The 15,954-nt window shown below is 38.0% G+C and overlaps 1 protein-coding gene across 6 annotated transcripts in view; it reads left to right on the forward strand.

Moving 5' to 3' along the window:
* The window catches only part of Nrg (Neuroglian), a 350,034-nt gene that overhangs the window by 114,220 nt on the left and 219,860 nt on the right, over window positions 1-15,954 (forward strand). The window contains exon 2 of one of the 6 annotated variants that reach the window (XM_067108467.1): window positions 665-741. The exons of the other annotated variants lie outside the window; for them this stretch is intronic. The gene's annotated coding sequence lies outside the window, so the exon portion shown is untranslated. The remainder of the gene's footprint in view (window positions 1-664; window positions 742-15,954) is intronic. 6 annotated transcript variants of the gene reach the window in all.

Below are 15,954 nucleotides of genomic sequence, written 5' to 3' on the forward strand. Positions count from 1 at the left end.
AAGCCAGATTCTCTTGTCAGGAAGTGATGTGGAAGGTTGCTTACCTGGCCGGATTCTTTCGTTGTGTGGTTATTTAGTTATTTATTTACTTATTTATACTTATTTGTTTATGTGTAGTTATGTATTTTTATACATTATTTACTTATTTGTTTATGTATTTACTTATAAAGTTCTTTATATATTTCGCGTAATTTATGATATTTTCCTTTTTTAATTTTTCATTGACAGTCTCACCCATACTGTCCCGCGCATACAAGAATAAGGCGTATACATACATTATGTGTATGTATGTATGTATGTATATATGTATGTATTTATGCATGTATGTATGTATACATACACATATGTATGTATGTATATATGTATTTATATATGTATGTTATAATGTAGGCTGTGTCTTTAACACGCTTTTATACGTGTTTATTAACTTTCTTCTCTTGCCAATAAATAACTAAAGCATTTACCTATTTTTACTTGTTTCAGTTTTTTCGTGATCTAAAAACAATTGATGTTTGGACATACCTCATATTTTGTCTTGCGTTTTATTCCAATACCGCTGGATTTTATTTTAACGTAAAAGAGAAACTTAGGGGTTTGGAACTAATCTTGTTAATACCTTTCAAATAAAGCCTCTTACAACGTTCGTCTCTCTCTCTTTTTCCAGGTATTTTTTGTGAAGAGTGACCTGTTTGTTTAGGTAGCCGAAGCGCTCCAGGAGACACCCGTTGCCCTCTTACTAAGGTATTTCGTGTAGGAATTGTGTTTGGGTTTTGCAGTTGTTTACTTGTTTTTTTTTTTTTAGTTTGCTGAGATTTTGTGTTGTTTGCAAATGTGTGAAACTATTATGACAAATTAAACATGAATTGAAATTCAAGAATCTCTCTCTCTCTCTCTCTCTCTCTCTCTCTCTCTCTCTCTCTCTCTCTCTCTCTCTCTCTCTCTCTCTCTCTCTCTCTCTCTCTCCCCACATGTTTTTGCTGCAAATACCAAACGAAATGAAATTTGACCAAAATTAACGAAATCTCTCTCTCTCTCTCTCTCTCTCTCTCTCTCTCTCTCTCTCTCTGTCTCGCGCGCACACACACAAACACACATTCAGGTCTATCTTAATACCTATATTAGCACGAAGTGTAATGCCATCAGTGTATTATGATAAAAGCAGTGACCTTTATACAGAATATTAATTCATCTTTGTGTTTTATTTATTTTCAGTATTTATTTGAAATGCTGTAAAATTTTAGGAACCTGTAAAGTGCACTGTCGAATTATCCTCGCCATTGCATGTCTCGCATTTTGCCAGTTTTAACTTTTTTTTTTTTATTGCGATTTCGAACTCGTCTTTAATCGGATTTTGAGATCGTCCCTTCCGGTGCATTTTTTAAAACCCTGACGGGGCGTTCTTTTCACATTCAACGCCCTTTTTAATGCGCCCTTTAATCCCCGTTTCTAGGTCCTTTTTAACCCGGAGCTCACACCCTTCCTCGGTTCACTGTTTTTTTTTTTTTATAGATTGTTTTTTTTTTTTTTGCTGTCTGTCATATCTGCTATTTTTTAACATTTTTTAAAATTTCTCTCTTAGTATTTTTTTCAACATAACCCTTCAGTGTTTTTTAAAATATGTACTCTGTGAATTTTCAGAACTCCACAGTGTATTTTTGGACTCTAAGCAAATCACTCAAAATACATCATACATCACCGTGATGTATATTTTTAATCTCTTTTAGAATTTTTAACTTAACCCTTAAGTGCGATTTTAAAATATCCATTCTGTGAGTTTTCAAAATTCCACAGTGTATTTTTGGACCTCACCTTTAAGCAAATTACTCAAAATACGACATACATCATCCTATGTATTTTTGTGCCAGGTATATTGGGTTCCACTTATTTGGCATCACGAGGAATGTTTACCCAGTAAGACAGCGATTTAATGACATGACTGCGTTATCCAAACACTTAAATGCCGTCGGTACTGGTTAGCCATAATGCCCTTATCTGTCAAGACTGATAAGAAAAAATATAATGAATATTAACCGCGTTATCTAAACATGGAATAAATTTTATTGAATGCAAATACCGTCTGAGCTGGTTTACCCATAATGCCCCTATCTAGATCGAGACTGATAAGAAAGAAATGTAGGGTTAACCCCGAAAGGTAAGTTTAGACGCCGCCCCTCGAGAGGAGGAATGTTATGAGTCATTAAGAGTCAGCAATTTAATCTTCCATGTCGGAGTGAAGCCCCCCTATTCATTTTAGTTTTGGTGTTAAGATAGACTCGATATCTGCTGCCTATCGGAAGCAATTAGCCGTTTCGTAGGATAATGAGGAGAATAAGAGCGATGATTATGGAAATGAGGAATGAGGGGGGGTCTCGGTGTTGAAAAGAAGAGGTGTGTGTGTGCGCACGGTGATGCTCCTCACCCCTCCTCCTCTTCTTCCTCTTCCTCCCCTCTTCCTCTTCCCCTCTTTTTATACCCTCCCTCGTTTTCCCCTTCTTTTCTCGAAAGACCATTATGGAACAGTTCCGCATTCCGGGACGGGGATTAAAATGCCTCCCCTCAGACAACAGATAGAGAGCGAGAGACTTGATATCTCTCTCTCTCTCTCTCTCTCTCTCTCTCTCTCTCTCTCTCTCTCTCTCTCTCTCTCAAACAGTAACCTCATTAATCTGTAAGCCGAGGTTTTGTTCCAGTACGTCGGGTGAATCACATTATGTCGATTGATGTCATTCAGAATTTTTCAGAAAAAGGGAAAACAAGATAACTTTTGGATAATAGCCCCAAATCAGTCGATATTCGGCATCACTGACTTCTTACCAGTTATGGAACTTAATTAAGTCAAGGAAGCGAAACCCACCCTAATCCTTCTTGAATTCAGTTATATCATGATGTTTTCCACTGAGAATTACTTTATCTAAGTTGTCAAGAAGAGTTCAGCCGTAGAATACATGAAGAGCTCAGTTGTTGTTTAGTGAAGAACACACGACTTTCGTCGAGGCTAAAATGTGATTTCCCAACGTCCGGTTATTGTATTGTTGTTATGGAATATTATTATTCACTTTCAGCACATATTCATATTAAACAACCCCGAGTACCATTTTATGTTACCCTATAAGGTTCTTGATAGCAAAAGTTTGGATATTATTGACCTTAAGTAAAAATTCATACGAGCGAACCATAAGTTCCATTATCTTACCAAGTCAGTTCGGTGATATTTAGAAAAAAAAAGAAAAACAAATGAATAATAGAATATAAAATTGAGCCCAAGAACTAGGACCTATGAGGTCGTTTAGAGCTTAAAAGGAAATTCAGAGTAAAAAAGGTTTGAAATGTGCAACAGGAGGAAAACCTCGCATTTTCACTACTAAATAGTGGCTAGGAGAGGGTAGAAAAGAAGATGGAAGATAGGGAATATGAACGGAAGTACAGTAAAAAGAATAAAAGGGGTTGTGCAGCTAGGGGCCTAGGGACGCTGCGGAGACCCTTAAGTAATGAATGCCTACAGTGCTCCGCGTTAGGTGCGCTGGCGGTACTACAACTTCCCCCCGAGGGAAGGAAGCGACTCTTCAGTACGAATTTCGATCTTCCCCTCCCGGTGTCCATGGCGACGGGGGGACACCGGGGGAATTTGGCGTAAAGGAGGGGAAAGATTGTCCAAAGGTCACCGAGGGGATTTTTTTTACTTTACTTTACTTTAAGAGGGGAGATAACCTAATGGGATTGGGGAGATAAAGCAAGCGAGAGGAAAAATATAGATTTATTTTAAAGGAAGCTTTAAAGCTGGTTTTAGGTTTCGCGTTTCATCACGGTTGAAATTGGTTTTTTATATGATTTTTGTGGCTGTTTTCTTTTCATTTGACAATTAACTTTTCAATGTGTGTTCTACGTAAAGGTAATTTTGTGATATTCTTTATAAGGAGTGTAGATGATGGGAAGTGTACTCTGTCGTTAATTGGTTAGATATTTAATCTCACGAAAAATAGAACTTGAATTACAGTGTAATCTCTTTCTCTTTTTCTCTCCCTCTCTCACTCTCTCTCTCATGAGGTCTCCATGACCAAGGATGATATTTCGCTGGTTGTACAAAACAATGAACCTAAACCTCTGTTCCCTTGTAAGGGCCTAGACGAGGTAATCTCTATAACCTCCAGAAGTGTGAACCCCCTCTCTCTCTCTCTCTCTCTCTCTCTCTCTCTCTCTCTCTCCTCTCTCTCTCCTAGCCATCCATCCTGTGTTAATTTTCATAGTTGAGGATTACAACGCTCAAGCAATTTTCACATGCAAGGATCATATATACTGCTCTGGGATTTGTCAGACGGGAAATGAATGTGTAGGGGGTCGTGTTGAGAAAAATTGCAAGAAAATGGGATTAGTTTAAAGGGGATTTTATTGCAGGTTATAATTGGCCCTGGTATTTTAAGGGAAAAGAGGTTCATTTTAATAAGTTATATTATTATTATTATTATTATTATTATTATTATTATTATTATTATTATTATTATTGTTGTTGTTGTTGTTGTTGTTGTTGGAGTAACAGATATAGGTATATATATTTTTAAGAATAAATCTCTGCAGATGGATTTGTTTCCCCATTCAAATATTCATACGACAGTGAGTATTTATTATTATTATTATTATTATTATTATTATTATTATTATTATTAATATTATTATTATTATTATTATTATTATTCATAAAAATCTCAAAATAGCATGAGTCAGTAAAATAATGAAGAAAATTACTGTGGTGGAAATGGGAATATATATTAGAAATATATATACAAAACGAGAACTTTCGAGAACCTGCAGTGTCTCGAAAGCTCTCATTATAGTTTATATATATATATATTTTTTTTTCTAATATATATTTACATTTACACCATTATGGATTTCTTCACCATTACTATTATTATAATTCGACTACCACCATTCTCTTTAGACGTCAGAGTTGCCAGACAGTGAATAATGTAAGGTATTTATAGCATCGTCTTTATCTATTCACGCTGCATCAGAGGCGCCTTTATGCTCGCCTGTGCTAAATGCAAATGTACAATGTGCTATAATAAAACAGTGTTTGAATTTGTGCTACCGTAAGGAACAGTCAGATAGTGGTGCCATTCGGATACGAATGGTTTCTGAAAGGAGACAGGTTTATAACCGGTTGGGGAGACAGTTTTATGACTGGGAGACGGACACAGTTTCGCGTCTGGGATGAGAGAGAGAGAGAGAGAGTTTTAGACCAGTGATAACAGCGGCGTTTTTATGGCCGAGATAAAACTCGGCTTTCGCTTGCTTGATGAAAGATTTGTTTGTAGGGCGGGCGACAGTTTCACGAGTGTGTTTGAGGATTTTATGGCTTAATATAGTGTGGAAACGTCTTTTTTTTTTTTTTCTTCTTGAATATAAGAGACAGTTTTCGACGGATAGAAGGGTTACTTCGATTCAATAAAGTGTGATCTGTGTCAGTGCAAAATTATAGTTTGCAGTACTTCAGATGAAAAGGACGGAAATTCTTCGAGACAGATTGGTAATGTTCGATGTAGCCAAAGCAGAAAAGTGTGCTACTTGGAAGGCTAGTTCAGGATAGAGGTGAAGTAAATGAAGGATTCAGTAGTAACGGGAACATTGGATAAACGGATATAAAAAGAAAAGCCACAGTTGTGTCAAAAGATCTGCTAAGCAAAATGTTTGTATCGACTTGAAATGAATAACAATTAATTTTTCATTATAATTATTTTCACTTGGTGGCACTTTTGCAGTCCGGGTCATTAAAATTTGCCCTTCAACTCTTGAAATAAAACGACACAAAGGGTTGAGATACGACTGTACTATGCTGTCCATCAGTAACCGGTATTAAAGGTCTTTCAGTTAATACTTTTGATGCCGTAGAATTGCCAGTTGAAAAAATAATCATCGTTTTAGTTTTCTGTAAAAGAAAAGTATTGAGATGGCTTGTCTGTCCGTCCGCACTTTTTCTGTCCGCCCTCAGATCTTAAAACTACTGAGGCTAGAGGGCTGCAATTGGTAATGTTGATCATCCACCCAATCATCAAACATACCAAATTGCAGCCCTCTAGCCCCAGTTTTCTATTTTATATAAGGTTAAGGTTAACCACAGATCATGCGTCTGGTAGCACTTTCCGGAGGCGTCGCCGAGGCAGCTTTACTCGACCGCTTCTGGGGAGCAACTGAGCGTAGCTGAGAGTTTTATACAGCATTATACACTGCACAGAAAACTCGATTGCGCCGAAGAAGCTTCGGCTCATTTTTTTTACTTGTAAATAATCACTGAATCTGTCAGATTGCTATGGGCAGCTTATAGAGGGCAACTCATAATGGCTATTATTATTATTATTATTATTATTATTATTATTATTATTATTATTATTATTCCGTAAGTTAGACTGCTCAGAGTTACAACGTTGTCATTTTCCAGTCGCGGACTGAGAGTACCCCAGACTGAGGTACGGTACTAAACCGGTTTTGTAGTAGTAGTATCCGGTTGACAAGGAAAGAATACACCGTGGATGAGAACTACCTCGTAGTCTCGTTATTAGCCTATATATGTCAGGTGTGGTGTTGTAAGAATATTTAATTTTTTTATGTTATGTGGGAGTATGCTCAAAATTACTTCAATAGCATGATATACTTACTGTACATACCTACCTACATACATGCTCACGAATATATACAAAATATGTTAAACTTTATCACTTACACAATTGTTCTGGGCATTAATATGATAACGACACCTCATTTAAACAGTATGGTATTTAGCAAAGATATTTATTCAGAAACAGAGAGAGAGAGAGAGAGAGAGAGAGAGAGAGAGAGAGAGAGAGAGAGAGAGAGAGAGAGAGAGAGATATGAACAATTTCAGCGATCAGGAGATCAAATCTCGCCAAACAGCACAATTAAATCAGCACGCGTACCATAAAAACGGCGGAATTGAAAGCTACATTGCTCTTTCTTCTTTAAATTTCCCACCAGACCAGGTTCTTTCAGGTCATCCAGTGCATTGCCTCAGAGGACGTCGTTAGAAAAAGGATCATGTGTCGTTCAGAATTTTTTGTAGTTGTTTTGACATTTGGGAAAGAAGTCTTATCCAGACTTCGTTTTTGCCGTGGTCAGTTTTATAATGAAGGCTAGTGTCTGGTTTGAGTGTAGAGTCTGAAAATCTCTCTCTCTCTCTCTCTCTCTCTCTCTCTCTCTCTCTCTCTCTCTCTCTCTCTGGCTTGAGTATGTGTACAGATCAAATAATCATCAGAAATACATTTTCTCTCAGCGCAGTAAAATGTTGTAGTGAATATTGCAGTGTTATATTTTTCTTCCCTTTATTATGCCAATTTTATCCTGATATTTTCGTATAGAAGAATAAGAGAAGGATATGACAACGGTTATATGAAATTCTCTGTTTACAGGCATTAATGACCGTAGTTTTTGTAACGTCAGGAAACTGAATAAAGCGCTTTATATGTATCTCATTTATCTCTGTGCTTTAGCGAAGGCTACTGATTAGTTTCCCTGATTAGTTTCCAGTAATGTAATTGATATTTGTCAGAGCGGAAGGCTTCCTCGTGTGCCACAAGTCTCTCTCTCTCTCTCTCTCTCTCTCTCTCTCTCAACCAAAAATTGTGAATATATTTACCTCGTCTCTCTCCGACGAAAATTATGAAAATATCCCCCGTCTCCATTCACACCAGCTTTTGCTGCAAATGCCGAGCGAAATGGAATTTGACGAAAATAACAAAAAATATCGGAATGTAATCCGGAATCGGGAATAGACGAGAATCTGCGGGGAACGACCGCGTTCCCCGACGAACTCCTCCAGGAAGTTGTGAAGTGAATATTCTCTGGTTGAAAATTACGACCGGTTTTCTGGTACGCATTGTGCTTTTCTTGAGCAGAAGAAAGGGTTTATAGGTTATTGTTTTCAGAAATGTTGTTTTTGGCCGGGATTTATAGGGCTTTGTAGTATGATATAGTTTCTGTGTGTGTGGGTATCGTATGGATCAGCCTGTGCTGATATTTTATGTAGTTATAATATATATATATATATATATATATATATATATATATATATATATATATATATATATATAAAATATATATATATTTTATATATATATATATATATATTGATTGATTTATTTATTTATTTATTTATTTATTTATTCTTAGGACGAACAAGGCATGGGAGGGATATTACAGTCTTCCTGTAAAGGAATTAAGTTTTGATATTAGTTCACAATCTAATTATTATTTTACCTGAATTTTACAAGAAAAAAAGTTTTATGGTCATGATGAAGTTGTAGGAGGCTTGGAAGAAATACTTCACACACACACACACACACACACACATACATATATGTATACACACACGCACATGTATAATGGGTGTTGAAATTCCTATAGACTGCACTGGTTTCCACTTCTGTGACAGAAGTTTCACAGATCAATAAACAGAACCTCAGTAGGCGCAACATTACCCCCTTCCGGTACACCTGTATTTCCTCGTTATTGTTGTTATTCTTTTTTCTTTATTTTTCGTAGCACAAGGTGCCACCTCGCTGTAGTTTAGCAGCACATCAAAAAGTAACCCATTTCGTGGACAGGTTTTTTCGCTTTTAAAAAAACATGCCAGCAACCAGTTCTCTTGAGGACGAACGTGAAGAGGAAATTTGAACATCACGCTTTCGTGCTCCGAAAACTTAGCTCTCTCTCTCTCTCTCTCTCTCTCTCTCTCTCTCTCTTTTTATATCAGCTTTTTCAATTTTAAGGCTCCATGTGTGAAAATCTGCTTTCTCTCTCTCTCTCTCTCTCTCTCTCTCATATATGATCATCAGCTTGATAAATCATTGCTGATGGAAAGTACAGTTGTTTTATATCACTGATTTTAAAATTTTCATGCTCATGTGCTGAAAGCCCCCTCTCTCTCTCTCTCTCTCTCTCTCTCTCTCTCTCTCTGTTGATATGCTCTGTTGATAATATGATTATCAGCTTGATAATTCAGTGTTTCTGGAAAATACAATTGTTTTAAATCACTGATTTTTTTCAATTTTAAGGCTTCGTGTGCCGACAGTCTCTCTCTCTCTCTCTCTCTCTCTCTCTCTCTCTCTCACTGAGATTTTTTTTTTGAATTTTCAAAGCTAATTCGCTTATTGCTTACCCATCACCAGCTTTCACACTGCGTCCTTAGTTCTCATCTTTATCCTTAACTTTCCTTCTCCGTTCTTGGCCACTTTTTCCTGTGTATTAACCTTCAGTCGCGAATATTACTCCCTTTATATGTTTTTATCGCCTTTTATATTCCCTCGCTTTTTTCATTTTTCTCTCGTAATTACTCTTTCATCGTCATCTCGCCCTTGACTCTTTCACCCTGCACTTTCATTCTCCTTCGTCATGACTCTCATCTTCACCGCGTCAGTTGTTAGTGCTTTTATCGTCTCCTATTTCTCGCTAACCTCCTCCTCCTTTCCATCATCATTAGTTCCCTCATCTCCTTTCGTCACTATCTCTTTCCTTCTTCATTAGCGTCTCTTTTTACTCTTTTAACCTTCTCTGTTGTCAGAGCTCTTATCTTCTATTTCTCTTCGTGTCTCTCTAACCTTCTTCTTTCTATGATTATCATCAGTTTCCTCTTCTCCTTTCGTCACTATCTCTTTCCTTCTTGGGTCTTTAGTGTCTCTTTTTACCCGCTTCACCTTCGCTATTGTCAGTGCTCTTATCTTCTTCTATTTCTCGCTAACCTTCTTCTCTTCTTTCCATCATCATCATCAGTTCCCTCTTCTCCTTTCGTCACTATCTCTTTCCTCCGTGGATCATTAGCGTCGCCTTTTACTCGCTTCACCTTCTCTATTGTCAGTGCTCTTATCTTCTTTTATTTCTCGCTAACCTTCTTCTTCTTTCCATCATCATCATCAGTTCCCTCTTCTCCCTTCGTCACTATCTCTTTCCTCCGTGGGTCATTAGCGTCGCTTCTTACTCGTTCGCCCTTCGTGTCTCATCAGCTCTGATGACAAGGCCTCCGTGACGTCCATTTCGTTGCCTCCCCTTTTGTTCTTCGTCTGTGAGCGTTGTTGAGTTTGTCTGTGTGGCTGTCTCTGTCTGTCTGTCTGGCTGGCAGTTTGAGAATTGTCGAGTCGGGCTGTATGTCTGTGTATGAGAATCGTTGAGTCGGCTTACGAGAATCGTTGAGTCTGTCATTTTATATTTGTCTGTGAGAATTTTCGAATATGGATGCCTGGAGTCCGTCTCTATGTCTGTGAATAAGAGGCGTTGCTTTTTGCCCATGGTTTTGTCTGTTAGAATTGTTGAGTCCTGCCAGAGCTTGCCTGTCTTGTGTCTGTGGCTGTTAATAAGTTTTCTGCTTCTCTGTCTTTGAGACTCGGCGAAATTCTGTATGACAGAGCCGACGAGTCTGTCAATATGTCTGAGACTTTGAATCTGTCTGTTTTTTTTCTGTGGGAATTGTTGAACTTGCCTGTCCTTTCATCCGCCTGTCTGCCTTTGAGCATTGGGAAATGTCTGTAAGTGAAAACTGTCGAGTCTGTCATTTGTCTGTGAGAATTTGAGTCTTTGTTCCTTTATCTGTGAGAATTGTTGAATGCCTGTCCTTCCATCCGTCTGTCTGTGAATTTTCTGTATGTCTGCCTTTGAGAGTTGGCGAATGTCTGTATCGAAAGAGCTGATGAGTCTGTCAGTGAGTCTGAGAATCTGAATCTGTCCATTCACCTCAACAGATTATAGTTGTACCTCCATGTCATACTGTTTTGTGAAAGAGAAAAAGCACAGCCTATGAATAGAAACGCTTACACACACACACACACACACACACACACACACACACACACACACACACACACACTGCCTATTATTCGAACTGAAAAGGGCTGCACTTGGATGTTTTTGAAGTGTCAAAGGAACGTTTAAAAATTTTTTTATGCTTGTGAGTGCGTGTGAATTTCTGGACCCTATGTGCGCGCTCGGGCGCTTCGTTGTTTTTGTTCGCTATTCATTTGCGTGGAGATACGGTGATTTGTTTTTGTATGTGGGTCAAGGTATTTTTTTTTTTATTTAGGGCAGGCCTCTTTTTTTTTTTTTTTTTTTAATGCGTAGGTCGTATGATTGTGTACGGTAGCTTGTTATTGTAATTAGAATTTTTGTTTGTTCGGGTATTATTATTTTTATTTCATGTACCGCGATTTTCCAATTAGAAGTTTTTTTTTATTGAAATGTTAAAATATAAAAAACTTTTTTCTATCGGATTTATTTTACCAAAAGCACTAATAAAAATAAAAGGCTATATTTTTACATTACTGTAGTAAGGTAAATATTTTATTTGCAGTTTTAATATCACTAATTTTCCTTTATTCTCTACAACTAGTCTTTAAGTTCTTAAAAGGTTAAAGAGCTATGGGTTGGGGAAATCAACAATGCTGGTTAATGAATGACCTTAGTGGAAGCCGTCAGAATACTGTTTACGAGAATACTGTTTATGTGATACAGTTTTTTTTCCCATACGATTTTAAGAGGATCTCTCTCTCTCTCTCTCTCTCTCTCTCTCTCTCTCTCTCTCACACGTAAATGTTTTGAGGTAAAAGGATATGCTGTACATATTTAATTTTCACTTGACCTTCGTTTTCTCTCTCTCTCTCTCTCTCTCTCTCTCTCTCTCTCTCTCATGTGGATATAATGAGAGATAACTATATATGCAGTATTTATATAATTTTCATTTCCTCTTTTTCTTTTAAATTTTTTCCACAGTCTCCTTTCAAGGAGAGAGAGAGAGAGAGAGAGAGAGAGAGAGAGAGAGAGAGAGAGACGGACTGCCTCATGCAATATTTACCCTCTGACGCCGAGAGTCGATGACGTTGCATAGACAGGTCGAGGCTGGCTGGCGTCGTCATAACTTTGGGAAGGTGTGAGATGTTTCTCAGCCATTTTAGAGTTTTCCCAGCAGTGGTTCGTGCCGTCTTGGTCTTGTTGGTTGGTTGTCCTTAACTTGATGTTTTTGGGGGTCTCTCTCTCTCTCTCTCTCTCTCTCTCTCTCTCTCTGAAAGTACGTACTCTCTCTCGCTGAAGGTACGTTTTCTTTCTTTCTCTCTCGATCTGAAGGTACATACTCACTCTCTCCTGTACTACTCTTCTCTTCTCTCTCTCTCTCTCTCTCTCTCTCTCTCTCTCTCTCTCTTCCTTTTTTCCTTTTTCTTTCTTTTTCTTTTTCTGTTATATATACAGTATATATTGTGTGTGTATATACAACATTATATATATATATATATATATATATATATATATATATATATATATATATATATATATATATATATAGAGAGAGAGAGAGAGAGAGAGAGAGAGAGAGAGAGAGAGAGAGAGAGAGAGAGAGAGAGAGAGAGAATTAATCAGTTACCTGACATTTACATTAATATATTTTTCTTCAAAGGAACATGTTAAAGGCGAGATATTTGCAGAGTGAGGAGGGACCTTTTTCATCGGGTGTCTCCTTTCATTAAACACCCTCGGTATTTATTTATCCTGCTGACGGCGCCTTCCGATTCTTGTTGTGTAAACACGCCTCCTCCCACCCGATACAGATATGAAACTTCATAACTTGGGAGATTTGCAGTCTCTCTCTCTCTCTCTCTCTCTCTCTCTCTCTCTCTCACTGAGAGTTCCAGCCGAGAAATCTGAACCTCTCTCTCTCTCTCTCTCTCTCTCTCACACACACACACACACACACACACACACACTCTTTTGCTATTCAAACTGAGAAATCTGAACCTTTAAGAAAGTCTCCAACTCGAGAAATCTGAACTCTCTCTCTCTCTCACTGAGAGTTCCAGCCGAGAAATCTGGAACCTCTCTCTCTCTCTCTCTCTCTCTCTCTCTCTCTCTCTCTCTCTCTCTCTCTCACAGCTAAGTTGAACCACTGCACACGTATTTTTTTTTTTCGATCTCTGTATGAACGGAGATGATCGTACGCTCGGTCTTAAAATTACTGGATTATCCTCAGAAATGAAATGTGAAACATATGCAGGTGCATATGTAGCCTACACATGTGCTATAGTATACCTCTGCTTTCGTGCTTGCGTTAACTCTGATCTGACGCTTCTGCAACTGTGTTTTGCGTTTTAACAGGCGTCAGAAACTTTGAACGAATGATTAAAACGCGCGGAAGACGGATGAATGGAAAATACCCCAGAGGCTTTCATCCGCCCTTCTTCTTCTCTCGACGAATAAGCGAGCATTAATTTAGTTCTGGGTAAAAATAAAAATAAAATTGGGAGGATTAGGTTTATCGCATTCTTTCCTCCCCCCCCTCCTGTTTTTTTTTCTTTCGAACTTTTAATTGGTTTAATTAGGCTGCGAAAGAATTGATAATTTTTTTTTTTCGTGAGCTTATCATTTTATTGATTTGCGAGGAACTATTGAAATAGATGTTGGCATTCTGCTTTTAGTGAGTTGTTTGTTTGCGAGTTGTTCGGGCGTTTTGGCGTAATGCGTATTACGAGAAGTTTGCTGTATTGCTCGTGATGCGTGAAATTGCTTGTCTGTTTACCGTTTCGGGGAGTTGATTGTATTTTCTATTTCCTGTAATTTATTGTATTAACTCTGTTTTATCGCGAGTTGTATTACATTCACTGAAATTTATTTGGAATCTTTCTTTCGCTACTGTTAGGATCTTTTGGTGGTTCTATGGGCGGTACGGTAGTTACCGGTTTGTTTATTTGGCTAATCCTTCCCCTCCCCTCTATTTTCACAGATTGTTGACGTCTGTGGTGGCGTGGCGCCAACTTTTAGTCAGGTTCGAGTAGCAGTAAAACGGGTTGTTCTCTTGGGATGAGAACTCTGAGTACCAGCAGCAGTTCGACTTTTGAGGACGTTTTTTGGGCAGCAGTGTTTGGGCCCAGGCTGAGCAGCGCACCAACAAGATGGTTGTTTGTTGGCCGCAGGTGGAGACCCTGTCGGCAGTTTTGGCTCGCAGTGGCCCCGTGTCCTTGTATTTTGGCGTAGACGGGCAGCAGACGTCGATAATACGCCTGTTGTCGTTAGTTGGTGGACTTCACTGGAGATGGCTTTTTTTGTATCGACTGGTTGCTGGTACTTCTTTTTGGGATATAAAGTAATATTGCTTTTATTTTTGTGTTTCGGACCTGACTCGTTTCCATTTTCTATGGCTTTTTTTATTTAAGATTTTTCTAAGTTTAATATTAATAAATCTATTTTTATAACAATTTCGTATTTTTGTTATCCTTCTTGTGTGTGCGAGCTGTCGATTAGCCAGAGCAGCCCCAATAGTTTTTCCATCTATAAAGATCCTGTGTTTTTTTTTCTTAATGAAAAACCTCGGTTCATACATTACAGGACCGTGACAGGACTGGCTCTGCTCTGGGTTGTCGGAGTTTCTACCTACATTGGAGGAGGTTATTTTGGAAAAAAAATGTAATTTTTTTTTTCTGTCGGGGGAAGGTGTTAGATCTTGGTGGTTCTATGGGCGGTACGGTAGTTACCGGTTTGTTTATTTGGCTAATCCTCTCCTCCCCTCTTATTTTCGCAGGATTGTTGACGCCTGTGGTATGGCGCCAACTTTTAGTCAGGTTCGAAAGCAGCAGTAGCGAACGGGTTGTTCTCTGGGGATGAGAACCTTGAGTACAGCAGCAGTTCGGACTTTGAGGACGCTTTAAGCAGCCGGTGTTTGGGGCTCAGGCTGGAGCAGCGACCAACGAAGATGGTTGTTTGTTGGTCGCAGGTGGAGACCCTGTCGCAGTTTGCCGGGTGCAGTGGCCCCGTGGTCCTTTGTGGCTTTGGGCGAGACGGCAGCAGGACGTCGTGGATAATACGGCCTGTTGTCATAGTTGGTGGACTTCACTGAGATGGCTTTTTTTGTATCGACTGCTGCTGGTACTTCTTTTTGGGATATAAAGTAATATTGCTTTATTTTTTGTGTTTCGTGTCTGACCTGGCTCATTTTTTATGGCTTTCTTTTTTTATTTAAGATTTTTCTAAGTTTAATATTACTAAATCTATTTTATAACAATTTCCTGTATTTTTGTTATTCCTCCTTCTTGTGTGTGCGAGCTGCCGACACAGAGCAGCCCCAATAGTTTTTCCATCTATAAAGATCCTGTGTTTTTTCTTAAGGGCTGAAACCTCGGTTCATAACAGTCACAGAAGGCAGTGGAAAACTAAGATGATTAATATGAAGCAATAAGAATATAATTATGAATGATCTGTAAATGGAAGACTTGAGAACAAGGAACAAAATGGCCAAATTTGGGAAAATGGAAGAAGAGCAGAGACAAAAAAATTAATAAGAATTGATGTCAGTTACAAATAACAATAAATTAGTTTTTAATTGAATAGTAAAACTTAAAAATTTTATAATATATATATATATATATATATATATATATATATATATATATATATATATATATATATATATATATATATATATATATATATATATATGTGTGTGTGTGTGTGTATAGATAGATAGATAGATAGATAGAGATAGATAGATAGATAGATAGATAGATAGATAGATAGATAGACAGATATGAACTCAAGTTAACAATTTATAAATATAAGTTGAAAATAAAGGCCTTCTAAACAAAGAATGCGTAAGACTGTAACACAACCCCAAAACTTTCAGAAAATTGATCACAGGGCAGCTTAATATGGCATTTGAGATGACCCATCATCCTCAAATAACGGCACAGCAGATACCCCACTCAATTAAGCAACTCTGCATTAAAAGCATTAAGAGCCAGTGAGATCACGAGCTCCTTAGTTACCCAAGAATCCGGCAGCTCTGATGGAGAAGGGACTTTGCGGTCGTAGGTATTTTTTGCAGTGTTGTCGTAATAGCAGAATACAAGGCTGGGGTGAAGTTCCACCTCGGGAAAGCTTCGCTAATTCGGTCAGATGTCGGCCCTGCTTTGTAGAGGGATT

The sequence above is a fragment of the Macrobrachium rosenbergii genome, chromosome 9 (assembly GCF_040412425.1).
Source record: "Macrobrachium rosenbergii isolate ZJJX-2024 chromosome 9, ASM4041242v1, whole genome shotgun sequence".
NCBI classification, from domain to species: Eukaryota; Metazoa; Arthropoda; class Malacostraca; order Decapoda; family Palaemonidae; genus Macrobrachium; species Macrobrachium rosenbergii.